The following is a 19920-nucleotide window of genomic DNA, read 5'->3' on the forward strand; positions in this document are numbered from 1 at the left end:
CTGATCATGTAGCTATACAAACAACACCTCTCAGTAAAACTGTGATGGATGTTATTTTGGAAGCCAGAAGGCCTAGTACTAGAAAATCTTATGCTGAGAAATGGAAGAGATTATGTGCTTGGAATCAAGCACAAGGAACGGATACAGCAGAACCAAATATTCTTCAGATATTATAATACTTAACTGAGATGCTTGACAAAGGCCTATCTTTCTCATCAATCAAAATCCATGCCTCTGCCATTTCGGCTCATTACAATACAGAGCCACACATCTTTTCTCATCTTTTACTAAAGCAGTATCTCAGAGGAGCCACAAATGTAAGGCCTCCTAGAAGATCACCATTAACTGCATGGGACCTCAATTATGTGTTAGAAAAGCTCACCCTGCCTCCATTTGAACCAGCTGCTACCACTGATATAAAGTTCTTATCATGGAAAAATCTCTGCTACTAGCAATTACTTCAGCAAGAAGAGTTTCAGAGCTACAGGCCCTCATGGCTGTAGAGCCTTTTATCATATTTTACCCAGACAGGGTGTCTCTGAGAACAAATCCGACTTTTATGCCTAAGGTGGTTTCCAGTGTGGCTCTTAACCAAACAATTCATCTGCCAACGTTTTATCCAAATCCACAGAACAAGGGGGAGAGAATTCTGCATTGCTTGGATGTACACAGACAGCTAAGATTCTACTTGAGCAGGACTAAAGCTCTAAAAAAAACTGAGCAATTACTAGTGTCATATGCTGCAGGATCAGAAGGAAAGGCTATTTCAAAGCAGACAGTGTCAAAGTGGATAAGCCACTGCATCCGATGTTCATCGTGCATACAGCTGCAGTCATTACAGATGGGATTATCCTGCCGTCAGGTGGGTCCTCGGTCGGCCGAATTCCAAAGTCTAGGTCCGGCGTCGGTTGTCATCACTTCTTCCCTGACGTCAGTGCGGCAGCTGATAAAAGAGGCAGGCGCCATCTTCTCCAGTCTTTCTTGCGAAGCAGTTGTGCGGTCGGCCAGCTCCTGAGATTTATGAAAATATTTCAGCAGTCTCCTTGAAAGCTAAGTACCCGTTGGGAAACTTTTCTTGCCTCAGACCGATGTCAGACAAAGTTAATAATTGCATTTCATGTGGGAAGCAAATACCGCATAGTTCCACTCTTTCTGTATACCTTGCTTAGGCCCAGACCACGGCGTCTCGTTCTGCTTTTGTGCTAGATTCAACAAGCGCACTATTCACTATTTTGGTAAAAATTTAATTATATTATGTCGTCGGATACTCCGACTCCAGTTTTGAGTAAAAGACGCAAAGATAAGGACCGGCATACAAGGTCCGCGACTACTACTGACACCACGCTAAGGCCGACTACTAGTTCTCCGGTTCTCAGTGAGGTGCCTACGCAGCCCCTGAGTACCGATGACACTACATTACCGGTGTCTTCAGTACCCGAGGTCACAGGCTCCTCGGTCCCCATTCCTACTACAGATACTGATGCCACTCTTGGCGGGGAAACTCAGAGTTTAGACAGGCCTGCCATTTCTCAAGGTGTCTTCAGGCCTTCCTCCTTCTCTGTTAAAGCTTTCACAAAATCTAAAGCAGCCATGAAAACCAAAAAACAGGGACCTCAGACCCCATCTCAAGGTCCCATGCCTAAAAAACAGATGCTCAAAATGGCTGAGGATTTGATTACTCTTATCAGGGGTTCTCAACCCCCCTCGGACAAAAGGCCCAGATTAGAGGAAGACTACCCTTCCTCAGATCAAGCCTCTATTACCTCTGAACATTCTGAGGATCAGGACTATACCTATTCTCCTTTTGAAGACTCTGATGCAGAGGAGTCTATTCCCTCGGTCCCCCGAGGACTACTCTTTTGAAACCCTACATACATTGAGGGAACACTTTCACTGGGAAGGCCAAGATTACTCAGATTCCAAGAAAAGGCTCAGGGATTTTCTCTTGCTCCCCCAGCATAGGCCCCTGGCTATCCCTCCTGTTTTAGATATATTAGATGATGTGTACACAGAAGCCAGCCTCAATCCAGATTCTTTACCTCCAGCTCCTGTTAAACCAAACAGGTATTACCGGGTTCCTGATTTATACCAGTTCCTATACAAAAGCCATACTGCTGACCCAGAAACTATTTCACAGGGTCCCAAGGGAATTAAGGCCTCTACTGCTAAAAACCCTTTACTTTCAGAGAGAGATTCCAGAGCTTTAGAAAGGTGGGGGAAAAAGGTGTATACCTCAGCCACTTTAACCATGAGGGCATTAAACTGTCAGTTCCATATGTTAAAGTATCAACAGTTTTTGTTATCTGAAAAGCAAAATGACACAACCAGAACAACCAGATTTAAAAGAGTTGCAGGATTTGTTGCATGGTGCAGAGCAAGTGGGTAAACATACCTTGCAGTGTGGTTTTGATGCTTTAGAGGCCTCAAAGAGCAAGCCTTACCAGATCATGTCAAAGCTAAATTACTAGATGCGCTCTTCAAAAAGATGTATTGTTTGGTGTTAAAGCTGTACTAAAGAAAATGGAGGAAAAAGCAAAATCAATGCAAACAGTGAAAGATTTCCTGCAGGTACAACCTCCACGTTTCAGCAGAAACTGGCCTTCAAAAATTGGTCCTTTCCAGCCATGGACAGACCTCAAAGGGGCAGATACAGAGGGGTACAGGGCAACCTCAAGGATCTTTCAGAGCCAGGCAGTGGCAAGCATCAACTCCAAGAGGTGGAGAAGACAGATCACAGTCATTCAGAAAGCAGACACAATGAAAGCTTTAATGGCAGCACCTTTGGGGGAAAACTGGCATTATTCTCAAAAAAATGCATTATTGTATTAAAAGACAAATGGATTCTGAACATTATAGACAAAAGAACAAGGTCAAGGGTTTTATTCCAGACTATTCCTGGTACCAAGGAAAGACAAAGATTGGAGACCTATCTTAGACCTATCCATCCTAAGCACATATTTACAGGTACCAAAATTCAAGATGCTCACATTACAGCAGCTTCTTCCCATGCTAGGCAAGGAGTCTTGGCTGGTAACATTGGACCTCAAGGAGGCATACCTGCATGTCCCTATCAGACAAGATTGCAGAAGATACCTCAGATTTCTTGCAGGTTCAACCCATTATCAATTCTCTGCATTGCCCTTTGGCTTATGTTTACGAAATGCCTGGCATCAGTAATCGCCTTCTGCAGACTTCAAGGAATACAAATATACCCATATCTGGATGACTGCCTGATCCAAGCGGACAGCAAGGACATACTTCTGAAATACCTGGCGTTTGTAATAAAACTGTTGAACTTTCTGGGATACACAATCAACAAAAAGAAATCAAAACTAATACCCTCTCAACAAATAATTTTCCTGGGTGCCAGCTTGAATACAACCACCCAGATGGCCTACCTCACGCCAGACAAACAAGGGCAACTGTCTCAATACTTCAGCAAAATGGCAACCTTCACCAGGCTGACTGCAAGGAAAGTAATGCAGGCTCTGGGATTCATGGCATCTTGCATCCTACTGATCCATGTGCAAAGCTGCATATGAGGAAACTTCAATGGTACCTAAAAAACTTATGGTCTCAACACAGCCACAGCTTGGAAACAATTATACCACTCATTCCATGCCTTCAAAAGGAATTTCTGTGGTGGGCTCAAGCATGCCAAAGAAACATAGGTCTCCCTTTCACCTCAAGCAACTCAAATCATCACAACAGATGCCTCAGACTATGCCTATGGGGCACACATGACAGATCAGTGCATTCAGGGAAAATGGTCCCAAGCACCTACACATCAACCAAAAGGAAATGCTAGCAGTGCAAAATGCTATTATGGCCTTCAAAGACCTACTGCATCCAGGCCAGCTATTGATAAGGACAGACAACACCACAGTGATGTGGTACATAAACAAACAGGGGGGAACTCATTCATACCCCCTGTGCAGACAAGCCATGACCCTATGGAACACAGCACTGGAATTACAAATTCAACTTCAGGCACAATTCCTGCCAGGGAAGGAAAACACACTGGCAGACAGCGTAAGCAGAAATATGACAGATCCACACGAATGGAAGTTACATCCTCAAGTTTTCACAAAGATAACTCAGGCATGGGGACAGCCAGACATAGATCTCTTTGCTACCCACAGAAATTGCCAGTTGAAAAAAAATTTTGTTCAAGGACCTATCATCTACAAGCCTGGAAAGTGGACGCACTTTCTTTCAATTGGACAACGTTGACAGTCTATGCCTTTCCGCCTCTTCCTCTGCTGCCCAAAGTTCTATTAAAAGCCAGAGTAGAGAGGCCAAAAATGATTCTCATTGCTCCAATTGGCCAAGACAACACTGGTATCCACTCCTGAAAAGCCTGACACATTCCCCACCATGGATCCTACCTCTAGTCCCTCTTCTGTTGTCTCAGCACAACTTCAAGACTCTTCACAGCCAGCTCAAAACCCTAAATCTAGCTGCATGGAGAATCCCTTGATTTCCCAACAGACCCTCCTCTCCAAGGAGGTGCAGGATGTCATCTTGGAGGCCAGAAGACCTTCTACTAGAAAAGCCTACTCCGCCAAATGGAAACGATTTTGTGCCTGGAATCAGGAAAAGGGCCAAAATCCTTGGGTAATAAATTTACCTCAAATTTTACAGTACCTAGCTGAGATGTTAAACAGTGGACTTTCCTTCTCCTCCATCAAAATCCACGCTTCAGCCATTTCTGCACAATACAACACAGATCCTCCTTTATTCTCTCATCCTCTCTTAAGACAGTTCCTCAGAGAGGCAAAGAATATAAAACCCCCAAGGAAACCACCAGTCCCTGCTTGGGACCTCAACCTCATATTGGAAAAGCTAACCCTTCCTCCCTTCGAGCCAGCTGCTTCAACAGAACTACAATACTTGTCATGGAAAACAGCCTTCCTTCTGGCTATCACCTCAGCAGGGTTTGAACTACAGGCCCTCATGGCTGTGCAACCTTTCATCATTTTCCATCAGGACAGAGTTTCCTTACGAACCAACCCTACCTTTATGCCAAAGGTAGTATCCAGTGTAGCTTTGAATGAGACTATCCACTTACCTACCTTTTACCCTAATCCACAAAACAAAGGGGAAAGACTACTGCATTCCTTGGACTTTCACAGACAACTTTGTTATTATTTGGACAGGATAAAGCCATTCAGGAAATCCAAACAACTCTTTGTGTCCTATGCTACAGGTGCTCAAGGAAAGGCTATTTCCAAACAGACAATCTCAAAATGGATAGCCCACTGCATACGCTTTTGTTACTCATTTCATGGAAAAGCTGTGCCTTCCAGCATCAGATCCCACTCCACCAGGGCCACAGCTACCTCTGCAGCTTTCCTCAGCGGGGTTCCTACCAAGGACATTTTGGAAGCTGCCACTTGGAGTTCAGTGCACACTTTCTCCAAACACTATCACCTTCCACTTTACTCTAAATCTAGAGCGGGATTTGCCACTGCTGTCTTGCAGGGCATCCTTGCTCCTCCTAGTTCCACTTAGTGCCTGCCACCCCTACTTAGATTTGGGATTTTTCCCATCTGTAATGACTGTAGCTGTATGCACGATGAACATAGTACAGTTTTGTACCTACCATAAATGTAGATGTTCGAGTGCTCCCTCCATCCCCTCTTAGGACAGGCCTTATGACAAACACCTTCTCATACAACCTATTTGGGGTATTCCTTTATGGTGTATTTGCTTGCAACTACTGTTTTTTGATTATTCTATATTACATGATTACATAAGTTTATGTTTTGCCTTCCTTCTGGGGGCACCTGACATCTGGGGCAAGAAAAACTGTAGAAGATGGCGTCGGCTGCCTCTTTTATACCCCTGCCGCACTGACGTCAGGGAAGAAGCGACGACAACCGACGCCGGACCTAGACTTTGGAATTCGGCCGACCGAGGACCCGCGTGACGGCAGGATAACCCCATCTGTAATGACTGCAGCTGTATGAGCACTCGAACATCTACATTTATGGTAGTACAAAACTGTACTTTTCTGCTACTTACACCATGGAAAACCTGTGCCCAAGGGCATTAGGTCTCATTCCACCAGAGCTGCAGCTACTTCAGCAGTCTTTCTCAAAGGAGTACCAACCTAAGACATTGTAGAGGCTGCTACTTGGAGTTCTGTTCACACCCTCACAAAGCATTATCATTTGCCTCTCTACTCTATGTCCAGGGCAGGCTTTGCCACTGCAGTGCTGCAGGGCCTTATAGCCGCACCTAATGCTGTTTAGCTCCAGCCTCCCAACCATAGCTTTGGGATTCTACCCAAATGTAATGACTGCAACAGTGAAACACGAAGAACATAGTACAATTGTGTAAACTTACCATAAATGTAGATGTTCGAGTGTATTCACTGTTGCAGTCCAGGTTACCCTCCTGCCATCTCCTTGTCATTCTGGAGTTTATCTTTCATTCTCTATCTTCTACAACCTATGTGGTGTATTTGCTTGTAGATGAAGGTAAAGTTTATATTGATGCATGTATATACATATGGTTCTACCTGACTTCGTCGACAGCTGAGAAGACCGACATCGGAATCCGGAGCTCCAGAAGATCGAAAGCGAAGAAGACCGGGTTGCAGAACATCGACAATGCAGAAGACCGACGACGGATGACAACACCAACGCCAGGATGCCGACATGGGGAAAGGCTGTGTGAGTATCGTGGTAATGACGACGTTAGTGGGTGCGGCAGGTAAGTGTGGAGATTGACGGTCTGTGGGGATAGGGGTGGGTTAAGTGAGTTAGGGTTAGGGAGGCGATAGGGGTGGGTTAAGTGAGTTAGGGTTAGGGAGGCGATAGGGGTGGGTTAAGTGAGTTAGGGTTAGGGGCGATAGGGGTGGGTTAAGTGAGTTAGGGTTAGGGAAGCGATGGCGGGTTAAGTGAGTTAGGGTTAGGGGCCGGGGTTAGGGGCGGACCTTAGGGTTAGGGTAAGGTTTAGTGTGGGCTTGTAAGGATTTTGGTGTGCTTGTGTTGTGTGTGTGGTTTGTGGAATGGGGATGTGTTTTGTTTTGTATGGGGTTTCGTGTTTGTGTACCGTCGGTTATTTCGTTGTCGGTTATGTGTGGTTTCGTGTTTATGGACTGTCGAATATGTGGTGTCGGTGATGTGGTTGTCGGTGTTGTGTGGTTTCGATTATGTCAGGTAGAACCATACATATATATATATATATATATATATATATCTATATATATATATATATATATATATATATATATATATATATATATATATATATATATATATATAAATAGATATTTTGCTACGTTTTTGAGGGCACCTGACACTGGGAGCAAGAAAAACTAAAGAAAATGGCGTCAGCTACATGTTTTATACCCCTGACGACCTGACGTCATGGAAGAGAAGACAGCAACCGACGCAGGACCCAAGACTTTGGAATTCAGTCCGATTGAGAGCAACCTGCCAGCAGATTACCCAAATGTAATGACTGCAACAGTGAATACACTCGAACATCTGCATTTATGGTAAGTGTACACAACTGTACTTTTCTGCCACTCCATGCAGTAAATGACAATTGCACAGCATTCATTCCCTTTCAGTTGGTTCTTCTCCAGACAGTTCCACATTAGCAGGCACCTTCTGTGAGCCTAATGTTCTTTTAGAGACTAGTAATAGTTTAATTGTCTGCTGATAACCAAAGAGGGTGTTGTTTCTATATAAGTTTCTTTATTATTTGGACTTCAAATGTCATTTGAATGACACTTTTAGCAACATTTAATAAATTCTTCAGTTTGGAGAAATTAACCGAAATGCAGGTCGTTGTGTACCTTAAAAGAGATGCCAAACGGTGGTAGAGGCTTATAACATGTCTATGCAGAGGGAATATCATGAGTTTTGTTCTGTAGTTGGATTTCATGTACTTGTATAATTTATTTGACATTCAGTAACATTCACTGTTTTATAACGTTGCAAGCATGACACATTTTCATTCATTAAAAAGTTTGAAGAGCAGACTTATTTACTGTTTATTGACTGGGTAGGTGCTGTGGTCCAAAGATCCTTTTTCAGGTACAGACCACTCAATTTTGGCTCAAAGTGTTAATAATCTTCTTGTAAAGTGCAGCAAATGGTGCAGAACTATATAAAAAGTGTATAAGGTACAGCAGCCTTTTCTTTTGCTGAGTACATTTTTGTTGAATTTTGCAATATTAAGCAAGTTTATCAAATCCCAAATCATTGGACCTCAGGCTCGGGCTTTAATATAGGTTCTGTAAGGTGGGACTTCCATCACTCCATGCATTTGATGAATGGAGATTTGATGACTTGTGATTGACATAATGTGATTTAATGACAATTCCATCAAGAAAACGTATCGCTTCTGTAAATTTATACAAAGTATAATACATATGGTGTTAGTACATTTGAAGCATTGCTGTATGAAATAATGAAACAGAATTACCTAAGTACTATATATATAAAATGTATTGGTACATCTGAAACATTGTCAAGTGAAATAATGAAGACAGCACTACAATTACTATTTGGAAATATGTTTTCATTTTCCATTTGCTTCAGCCATTGTACAACTATATGATATTAATGGCTATGAAATGAGGCCTTAATTTGAGCCTTAACTGTACTTATTTATTTACAGTGAACTTTGTCCATATTTACAAAGCTCTTTGTATCACAGATGTGTGCATGTATATGAGTACCAGTCTGTTGTGTAAGTGTATCATGTTTATTTTTTAGTCTTGTTTGTCATAGAAAGTACATCTATTTTCTTCTACCAGATTCTTTTTTTGGAAGTTTTCTAAATTTATTTATATTGCTTGTGTCTCTGATTTTCTTATATTCCAGGATATCGGGGCAAATGTTGATGTCTCCTTCAACTAGTTTGGGTAAAGGGTGACCTGTAAAGTAAAGCAGCATCTGTGTTTCTCAGTGAGTAAATGCTGCTCCTGGTTTGAAGCTTGATGTTTAATGGGAAGGGCAAGAATTGCCCTTCACCAATTTGAAAGTCAGTGTGTGTTTAGAAGGAAGTTAGCCCTTACTGGAATAGATAGCCAGTTACATTTCCCTAATGCTGAACAGTGAATTCAGTTATCATGTAGGATTCTAATCAGCCATTGATAGTTGAATGGCTCAGAGAAACATTTGATTTGATGTCAGGGATCTCTTTATTGAATTTATAGTAGATTAATTCCTTCTCCCATTCGTGTTTTTTATTTTTTACTCCACAGGGGCAAACACACACACACACACACACACACACACACACACACACACACACACACACACACACACACACTCGCGCACACAATCCTGGGTTGATGCATAGCATGCTGCATTGTAAGAAGATGTCTAGCCTTTGAATCCAATGTTCTTTACAGACATTGTTAAACTTCATACCTTAATCCTTTCATACATTGGTGAAATGGTCCAATCTGGTGCCTGATAACAGATCTTAGGTGTCCATGTGGCTGACAGTTAACAAGCCAGACCTAGCACTGGAATTGTATCTGTTGTTTAGGACAGGAATGTGACCTGAAACAGTGCCATAACTGCTAGCTGTTTATCCCAGCCCTCACAGATACTGCAGGGAGAAACTCCTTGTCTAAATTGCTATCAAGATAATGCTTGCAGTTGGAGGTTCCTCCTGCAAAGGTTAGTAGGATGATCCTGTAATCATTCCGTGGACTTTTTCCCAGGGAAAACCATGTGCAGGTCTTGTTCAAGCCTTTGTTGTGTTAAACCTGTTTTACAAGCAGTTGTCCAGACCCTACATGTGCTTTACTTGTCCTTGTCTAGCAGGGGCTTGAATTCATATGAATTATTTGCTTTAAAAGACAGTGAGAGCCTAGGAGGATGAAAATGCCCCAAATTAATACCCCTGTTCCTGGGCTATATCTAGTGTTATTGGCATCACCTATCCCCTGCTAGATCAGCTGATGCACCTTGGTAACCAACTTTATTTCAGACAGTTAGTTTCTGGAGTAACCAAGCCACTGGTCAAGGATACTCAAGACCAGACTGCCAAAGCCTTTCAGCTAAGATTCTAGACTTTTAACAGATACTTAGAGTTTGGTAGCAACTATAACTGTGGTGGCAGGAGTGCAGTCTTCTAGAACTTGGCACAATACCAGCACCAGGTTTGATATCATACCCTCGTGTCACTTTTGTCAGGCATCATTCAGTGCATTAGATCTCTATAATCTAATCTCCACTGAAGATTAATTAGACTCTTGTCTCTGAGTGATCCTGTGTACAGGCTTGCCTTTGAGCTGTGTTAGAGGACTGTTTCACTCGCAGTAGCCTGTGAAGAGACTGGAGACCTGTAGGTCATTATCTTCTAGATGGATAAAGTCAGTCCTTCCCCCTCCAACATACAGTCCCCCATCACATAAACTTCCTTTGAAGAAACATTAGAACATATAAAGTCCTCAATGGACTGGCCTATGACATCCATTTATTTTCTGCAGAAATACCTGAGTGAGCACCTAGATGGAAGGGGAGCAGACTAAGTAGGCAGAGGCTGTCTTAATTTAATGAACAGCACAGTCCATCCTGGATGTCCTTTTCATGGGGAAATTCTCTTTAACCAACCGTCTCAAAAATTGTGGATTCATTTTTGAACTATAAACAGACCTTCACTGTTAAGGAGGACCTTTACAATTTTCCTTCAACTCTCTGTTCCTCTTCCCTTCCAGGCCAAGAAAACTGCAAAAGAGGTAGAAACCTCCTTGCAGACAGGGGAAGGAACTAAAATCCCATAGTGTTTTACCTCATTTGGTGATGACTAACTGCCAAACACCATAGTAACACAGGCATCCCAGAAGTTACAGTCACATTCTCTGAGTTTGACTCACAATGATAAGCCATTATAGAGAATTAGCATGTTCTGGTCATAGTCATAGCTGGACACACCTTGGAGTTCTTGGTTCCTTGCCAGTAAAGGCTGTGCTAAAAGATCAAGCTGATTCCACAGAGCTTTTGGGACAGGCACTGTGTGTACTTTTCAGAGGTATGGAATGTGGCTAAGCATTCTACTCCCCCCTTCTTCTAGTTTTAAAAGACAGTTTGTGTCTCATTCTTGGCCACAGCAGTTTTGGTGAGTATATCTAGTAAATTAGATTCTGAATGATAACTTTCTAGGTGTCATGCCCTTGCTGTTGCAGGTACCTGGATGGTGTCACACAACATAACGGACACCTTTGGGCATATCATTGTCTGTACGCAGTACATGGATTTATTAGTTTAATTTTGGGTGGACATTGTTAAACTTTCGTTTATACCTGGAATGTTCACAACGGTGTTGGCTACAATGTCTGAAGCCTTGCAAAGGAAGGATCCTCCGGTATCCTCCTGCCTAGACAGCTGATGCCTTATGGCTCCATTGAAAGACTTCTTGGTCATATCCCATGCATTGGTGCTTTAATGATCAAAAAACTGAGAGAAGTACTGTCTGATATCATCTCAATGAATTGCCTTCCTCAAAGCTGTGGTGACCATTCTTCAGTGCCATTTTTCTTGCCCATGGAGATGAGCCAAAAGCCATAAATCTATAAGCCTGGGTGAGGTTGCAGTTGTCTGTTCAGAATCAGAGTGCCAAGCATATCTTGGGTCTTGCAGCTACCATCGTCTTCATGGTATGCTTTGTGCATTTGAGAATGCTGGTGATGGACTAAATTATGAGGGGTCAGTGGTTGCAGGTCCACCACAAACTCATTGTTGGAATGGTGAACATTTCACATGAATATGAAGATAAATCTTCCCATTTCAGTAGACAACCTGTCTCAGGTATTGACAGTGGATGCTTTTTTTTTTTTTTTCTGGTAGGTCAGGGAGTTCACTTTGGCCTAACAACAGTTCAAAGAGGCTGATTTTCCTTAGATAAGAATTTCAGCATCAGGTAGCTGGAAGTAAAATCTGATGTTCTGATCCTGAAGGCCTTTGAGTGAAAGCTGCTTCCATGTTTGATTTGGACTGACAACCATTCTCTTATATGATAACAAAACAAGTAAGGGATTCAACAACTACCTACTGTGCAGAAAGGTGATGCTCTAATGGGAATGATCTGTAAAATAAAGCACCCCTCTCTGTTGTTTTCATTCTAGGGGGAGTTAATATATCAGCAGATTCACATACCACTCCTCCATTTTTTTCTGGAAATGCAGATTTACCAGCTGTGCTAGGAATAGATCTTTGGGAAATGGGAAACTCCAGAGATTTGCCTGTTCATTATTCAGAAGAGTCCAGTATTCTGCTGCATACTACCCACCCCTGCTAATTCCAAACTTCACCACATAATTTCAGGGAAGAAAAAAAACAGCTGATTTTTCTTGTGCTTACATGTCCTTAGGTCCCTGGTTCCATAGCAAGACAGATAAAGTCTCCCAGTCCTAGCCACAGTTGGCCCCACATTGTAGTAATAATTTGTGGCTGTACCTCAAGGCCTGCTGCTTATCTTAGATCTGATTATTCCTTTAGGCCTTCTTGCTGAGGTATAAGAAGTGATTAAGTCTGCCAGGACACCTTCTGTTAGATAGATTTCTCTTTATTTGAATGGTGCAGTACTCCATGCTGCCTCATTTTGTCTGTTTACAAATCACTCTGGAATGTCGCAGATGTTTGTATGACTTTAACCTTAGTAGGCCATGGTCAAGATACACTTTAACACTGTTTCTGCTACTTATGTTTTTTAAACTATAACATTGTGGTCCATTATCAGTTGGTTGGATAGCTACTTAAAGGAATGCTGTATCACTACCTGCATTAGGAGAAATCCTGTGCTTCATATTATTTGAGCTTCTTGATTAACAGATTTGACCGTCTCCATTCAAGCTTACTGGTTTGAAATAACTGAAGTTTCTGCCTTGGAAAATGCATTATTCTGCAGGCTATCACCTCTGCATGCAGGTTTCATAATTGGAGACCCTCACGTGGGGGGAACCAAATCTGGTCTTTCACAAGTTCTGAATGTCCCTTTGGACCAACCTACACTTCCTCCTGAAAGTGATTTCTGCGTTACCTCTGAACCGATCCATTTGCCTCTCCATTTTCTATACAACTTTCAGGTCAAGAAAAATTGCAAAATCGCTTGTCCATTCACTTCAATAAAGTTTGTTTAGATAGTCTTCTGCTGGTGTCATCCTTACTCTGAGAAGAGGACACTAACTGCTTTTGGAGCTCATACCTACCATAAAGGATTTGTTTGGATAAACTAGTTGATCCTTTGGCTGTTTCCATTTTCTCTACTAGGACAGAAACAAGGGTAGATAGAGGTTCAGAGATTCATACTAAGCAATCTGTTCTTGTGTGCCATTTTAAGCCTAGCCAACTACCCAATGTAAGAATCAAACTGTGCACCTTGTATCTGTAAGGTAAACATTTTAACCATTAGACCAACCTCCCACAACATTTTGCATCCTGTATTTGTGCCACTAGCTCAAGTTTTACCATAAGTGGGTGTTTTAGTTTAGGGTGACTAAACAGCTGTTCATCTCCTTTGCTATTGGGAGGAAAGGTCTGGAAGTGATTAAATAAACCTTAGCTAGGTAAATTGCTAACTGCATTATCTCATAACATTTGTTAGCTTATGGTTCTTTAGAAATTTTGCAATCAGAAGCCACCTCACTAGATGTACAGCTACCTCTTTTGTCTAATTCAAAACAGTCTCAATTTCAGACATGTACCACACTCACTTGGAATTCAGTGCACACTTTCTGCAGGCATTATTGTATTGATGGTGATTGTAGAAATCAGATGTCCTTTGGTATGTTTGTACTTCAAGACTAAGCCTCCTGCTTCATGGCACTTTGGCTGCCTTTACCTTGTTAGACTAATGTCTTGGACTTTATTCCAGTTGCAGCTTATCAAGGAGGGTCTTTGATATTAGATATAGCAGATACATTCTTACATTATCAGTTGAGCTACAAGAAGGTATTTCTGGATGCAGGTACCTTCTCAACATTCCCTTATTCTTGTACAGTCCCTCCCATCCATCCTTGCCTGTTGGAGTACCCTGGCAGTCAAACAAGTGTGCACTTTTGTATTACTTCTAAACAGCGGACATATCAAATCTTCATTTTGTTCTTAATTTGGAAGGTATTAGGACTGATCAAATATTTGAAACCTTTCTCGAAATTCTGGTACCAATTTACAGTTGTAAAATATATGTTGTCAATCTGCCATAATGGCTTCCTTGATTACCCAAAATGAAATATTGTTGTTTTTTTATTTTATCAACTTTATGTCACATTTAGAATACATTGTGAAGAAATGTCTGCAGAAAATATTCCAAAAAAGGTGATTATGTAATTTTCCTAACAGAACCCAGAATAAGCCTCTTATTCATGTCTGTCAGATTTGTATAATTGATTTGGATCATATATTTCCAAAAGATTCAGCTAACGATAATTTATGACTTAAAACTATGTATGAATAAGTGCATACACATACAGACGTGTGTGTGTGTATGTGTGTGTGTGTGTGTGTGTGTGTGTGTGTGTGTGTGTGTGTGTGTGTGTATGTGTGTAAGACACACTTGCTCACACAAACACGCAGATATACACAGTAAAAACACTACATCTATCTCCTTACCTAACCCTGACCCTAACCATAAAATACATGCCCTCACACACAAACATACAGTATGTATCCTTCATCAATCTTGGACCCTAACCCTACCCACAAACACATGCACACGCACAAGCACTATCCCCCTCCCAACCCCACTTACCTGTCTCAACAAAACATATCATCAACATTTGCGCCCTGTACCTTCTTGACAAGATGCATGTTCAGCAAAACATAGGGGAACCATGTGTGTGTGTGTGTGTGTGTGTGTGTGTGTGTGTGTGTGTGTGTGTGTGTGTGTGTGTGTGTGTGTGTGTGTGTGTGTGTGTGTGTGTGTGTGTGTGTGTATGTGTGGTTAGTCACCCTTAGGACATCATTTTTTACTGGCCCAGTTCTCAATGCCCCACATCCATGATGGGTCTACCAGCTTGTATTCTACCCCCCTCGATTTGTTCTGATATTGCTGGGGCCAGTCATGGATCCTAACAGAGTTTTGGGGGCTTGTCCTTCTCTGCTTCCATCCTGGGGGCAGGGGGTTCTTTATATGCTCTGCCCACTTCCCTACCCCACCTCCCATACTCTTCACTTACGTTTGAGAACGACTCCCCTCTTTGAACCACTCTTCCCATAAGGTAGCATCAGTAGCAAGTGTCCTCCTACCCAGGATGGGCATGCACATTCCTCCCTCCCTCTTTCTCTGTCGGTGTTCCAAGCAGCTAATCAAACCTGGGTCAACTGAATCTTAGGGCTTTATCCCTCTATGCCAGTCTAGCTGCACAAATATCAATGTAAAATTCATCATTGCCAACAGTTCAGAAGTAAACTTACCTGAATGAAAAAAAAAGTTTGAAAACCAAACGATCGAAAAAGAAAAACTATTTCTTTTTTGGATCACTAAGCCCAAATCCTAACAGTATTGTCAAGTGGAAGGTTAGGGTTAGGGGGTAGGGGCAGTGTATGGGTTATGGTTAGCATGCATAACTTAGGTATGTACAGTTTTTGAAAGTTGCTTAAGAATATGGTTTCCATGGTTGTTGATTAAATTCAGATTTTGTGGTTTTATTTAAATCATGTTATGGTTTCAGTGATATTTTATTAGAAGAAGAGTTAATTGTTCAATAGCTCTGATGACGTTCCATGTTATTTTTGGAACAAGAGCAGTAAATTGTTTAGTAAAGTGTTTCCAGCTTCAAGACATGTTTTTTTGTTTTTTTTGGTTCACTTTTCCGCACTTGGACTGTTTTTAGTTTTTGAGTTTCAAGCAGCTACCAAGTATACAAATATAAATTCACGTTTATTTATTTATTTATTTATTTGAATTTGTTTACTGGAGTAAAACACTGATCGATTCAGTCCAATTTCAGTCTCAGCCCAGCATCAAAAACTGACTAGACATACAAAATGAATGAGCGTACAGTAATGCATAAGTAACAGTAAAACAGTACAATGGTATATTAGTGCTTAGGATACATAGTAAATCCAATGCATTAATTTCCAATATGTACAGAAGTTTCAAAATGATTGTAAAATTAGAATAGAATAAACTGGAGATGAGGGAAGGAGCAAAGGATCTTAGTGGCTGAGTTAGAGTGGATAAAAGTTAACTTAGACTTAAGTGATATGACCTGAGGTGTACATTCTACTTGTTTATCTAAATGTGACTTTACTAGAGAAAGAAACTTGAAATAACAGGATGTTTAGCTTCAGGTAGGAATATTGTTTTCTTTTTCTATTCACTAATCTCCTGACCCTGCAATCTATATTCTGTATATATTTTATTTCACAAGGTACTAGTTTAATTTAAAAGAGAAAATATGAAGTTCTGGGAACATGTGTCTCAGGCAGGCAGGTATTAACCATCACCAAGGATGATGCTACAGTTTGAACAAAAGATTATTGATTTCAACAATTGGCTTAGCTTCTTTCAACAATTGGCTTAGCTTCTTATGCCATTCTGAGAGGGTACAATGTACATCAGCTTTTGAAGAGATGGTTCACATTCCTAACCGCTATGCCAGGAAAGGTCTGCATCTTTCCCCTAAGGTTACTGCATTTTGGCTAAAACCTTTTCCATCCCATTTTGTCTTTTTTAGGTAATGTCATTCCTCTTAACATTCCAGCATAACTAAACAGAATCCAGATATCTTTAATGTATTGCTACTCAATGCTAAGAGCCTAAACAAAAACTCCATACCCTGCAGGCCTTTCTTAACCTGAAAAATGTTGGTGTATGCATTGTTACAAAGACCTAGTTCAAGACCAGAGGAATTACTCCATCAATGTAGGGTTTCGATGTCTATCACTCATACAAGACCACTGCATTAGATAAATGCACTAAAGGTAGAGGTTCTGTATATTCTTAAAAAAATCTCACCTTCAGACTCATTAGACAAGATAATGACATGGAACTCCTCTGAGCATAACTTACAATGAACAAAATCCCTTAGTAACTTACTACAGGACTCTCTTTATGTCCCATTCACCCCAAACCTCCTACCTAGCCAATATGGAGTCCCTTTGTATTGACTCAAGCAATATTATCCCAGGAGACTTACTGGGAGACTTGTACATCCTCAAACCTGTATGCACAGAGATTTCTGGACATCAATATAAACTCACTGGACCAGTCCCCCCCCCCCAACCAGGGGAGATAAAATCTTGGAATTGGTCCTTACCAAAATGAGGCAGTTCTTCTCTCCACCAATTATACAGACTCACTAGTCAAACTGCATCACAAGTCAGTCACAGTCACTGTAAGACTGAAGCCTGAAGCATCTACCAATACCTCAGTATTCAGAGACTATGTGAAGGCCAGGTTACTAAAACTTAGCGGCAACTTGGTTAAATTTGAAAACCCACTGTACTTCAGTGACCCTACTGCCCATACAGAATAATTTACTGACAAATTTTTATGTAGTTACATAATTGCATCTGTCCCCATCATTAAATAAATACAACACCAAATTCAATAATAAACATGCTGTATAATAAAAGAAAAAAAAGTATTACATGCAAAAATAAATCTAACTCAAGAAGCCAGAAACACTCTTGGTAAACTAAAAGAGGAATTCTGAACTCTGATCAAATCAACCAAAGCCAGATATGAGGTAAGAACAGCCACCCAGGTAAAAGATAACCACAAAGCCTTTATAACTATATTAAGAAGCTCAGAAACAATGCCCACCACTGCACAGAGATAATAGTAAATGATACCATCTACCAGAGGGCATAGCCAGTCTACTAGTGAATAGATTTAACTCAAACTTCACCTCCCTCTCCCCCAACATTCCCAGATCACATACCTGCATTTACACCTCCCCCAAATATTTCCCAAGAACAAGTCCTCAAATGAGTATCCAAGGCCAAGAATACTTTGTGGCTAGATAACATATCAGCATGCCTGTTGACTAGCCTAAAACAGGATCTATCAAACACCCTACAGAAATTATTCAATCTCTGCCTCCAAACAGGCTATAGGCTGGATTAATTGAGGACATCAACGGTCATCTCCCTGCACTAGGGTGGGGTGTCAACTGAAGCAAGAAATTATACACTCATAAATCTGATGATCCTCATCTGTAACGCTATAGACAGGATCATTATAGAATTAATAAACAAGGATATAGGTAACCTACAAAACACTGACCCATGCCAGTTCAGTTTTGTCAAGGGCAGATCCTGACTACTCTGGTTGACTTCTTCAAGAAGGTTACTGAAGTGATGGATGAGTGAAAATCTGTGCACACCATATATCTGGATCTCACTTAGGCATGTAATACCATTCCATTCTAGGGTACTGTTAATAAATTTTCCCAGCTACATATCATTCTCTAATTAACTTGGTGGGAAGTGCATTTCCTGACATGTATAACCCAGGAATTTAGAGTGAGTAGCTCCATCTCCACCAAAAGATCAGTCACCAGTGGTGTACCCCAGGGACCTATCCTTCATCCGCTCCTTTTTGGCATTTACTTCCCTGAGGTCATAGCCAATGTTAAGGGCTTATGGCTGACCAGTTTGCTGATGACTGTAAACTAGGTGCCCTTATTAACTTTCTGAGGACACCAAGATCCTCCAAGAGGACCTTTCCCAAGTAAACAGTCAATATCAAAACCATGGACTTAAAATAAATGCCAGAAATATATAATAATATTCTTTGGCAAGCACATCCCCCACAACTATCACATTGATAGCACACCTCTGAAAGTTGATCCAGTAGCCAGGGACCTGCGAACCTATGTTCACAATGAACTGTCCCGTGATCATTATGTATCCACTGTTTTAAGAAATTCTTGTTTCATTGCTCAGCTTATTAGTAAGGGAATGTCATCCAGGTCCAGGGATGTCATTACACTGTATTCAGCATATATATTAGACTGATCATGGAATGGAATGCTCCCTTTGGTATGTACCTGTCCAAATACTTGACAAAAAATCACCCACAGTGTTTTTCTCACCAAGAAAATCAAGGGCCTAAAGCAAAACAACTACACTGATCATCTCAAAGCTTTCTCCCTATTCTCATTATCATACAAGATACTGAGGGGTAAGCTCTGTCTCCCATACAGAACATCAGCAGATCATATTGAATCCAGAGCTTACCTAAATAGTCCTGTGTTGGTTTGTGATTGACTGTGCAGTAGACGGATAAGAGAAAATGTATTTTGATTTATATTTTATTTTTTACCATTTTTCACTGTAGGAAGAAAGGGATAGCTTGTGGACAAGAAGATTTACTTTCATTTACATTTTGTTGTTTTCTTTCTAATTTTTACTGTTTGTTGTTTGAAAGGGAGAGGTTTTAGACAGACAAACTGTAGCCACCCCAAGAGGCTTAGCCAGTTATAAATTCACACAGTCTGCAGTCAGGACAATCCAGAGTTCATCTGAACAATCATGTGTTGTTTTTTGATTATGTAGTTTCCTGGTAACAGAATATTTATTTTAATTTGTATTTTAATTTTTACCTCTGTTTCCACTGTTTGTAGGAAGAAATGAACTGCTTGGAGACAAAAAGATGTAATTTGATTTACATTTTGTTGTTTTAGGTCTGATTTTCAGTTTGTTGTTAGAAATAGATAGGTTTTAGACAGGCAAACACTAGCCATCCCCAGTTGGCCTAATCAGTTATAAATTCACACAGACTGTAGAGAAGACAATCCAGAACCTTTTTTTGAAACAAAAATGAAGAAAAAGGAAAATGAATCCAGGCCAACACAGGTTTATTAACGAAACACAGACAAAGGTTTACCTAGGTTTCATTCATTATTACACTTCTCCAGAATACTGAAGTCACATAAAAAAAAAAATATATATATATATATATATACAAATCATCCAATTAAACAAAAAAAAA

The sequence above is a fragment of the Protopterus annectens genome, chromosome 1.part1, assembly GCF_019279795.1.
Source record: "Protopterus annectens isolate FY-2018-M chromosome 1.part1, PAN1.0, whole genome shotgun sequence".
In the NCBI taxonomy this organism is placed as follows: Eukaryota; Metazoa; Chordata; order Ceratodontiformes; family Protopteridae; genus Protopterus; species Protopterus annectens.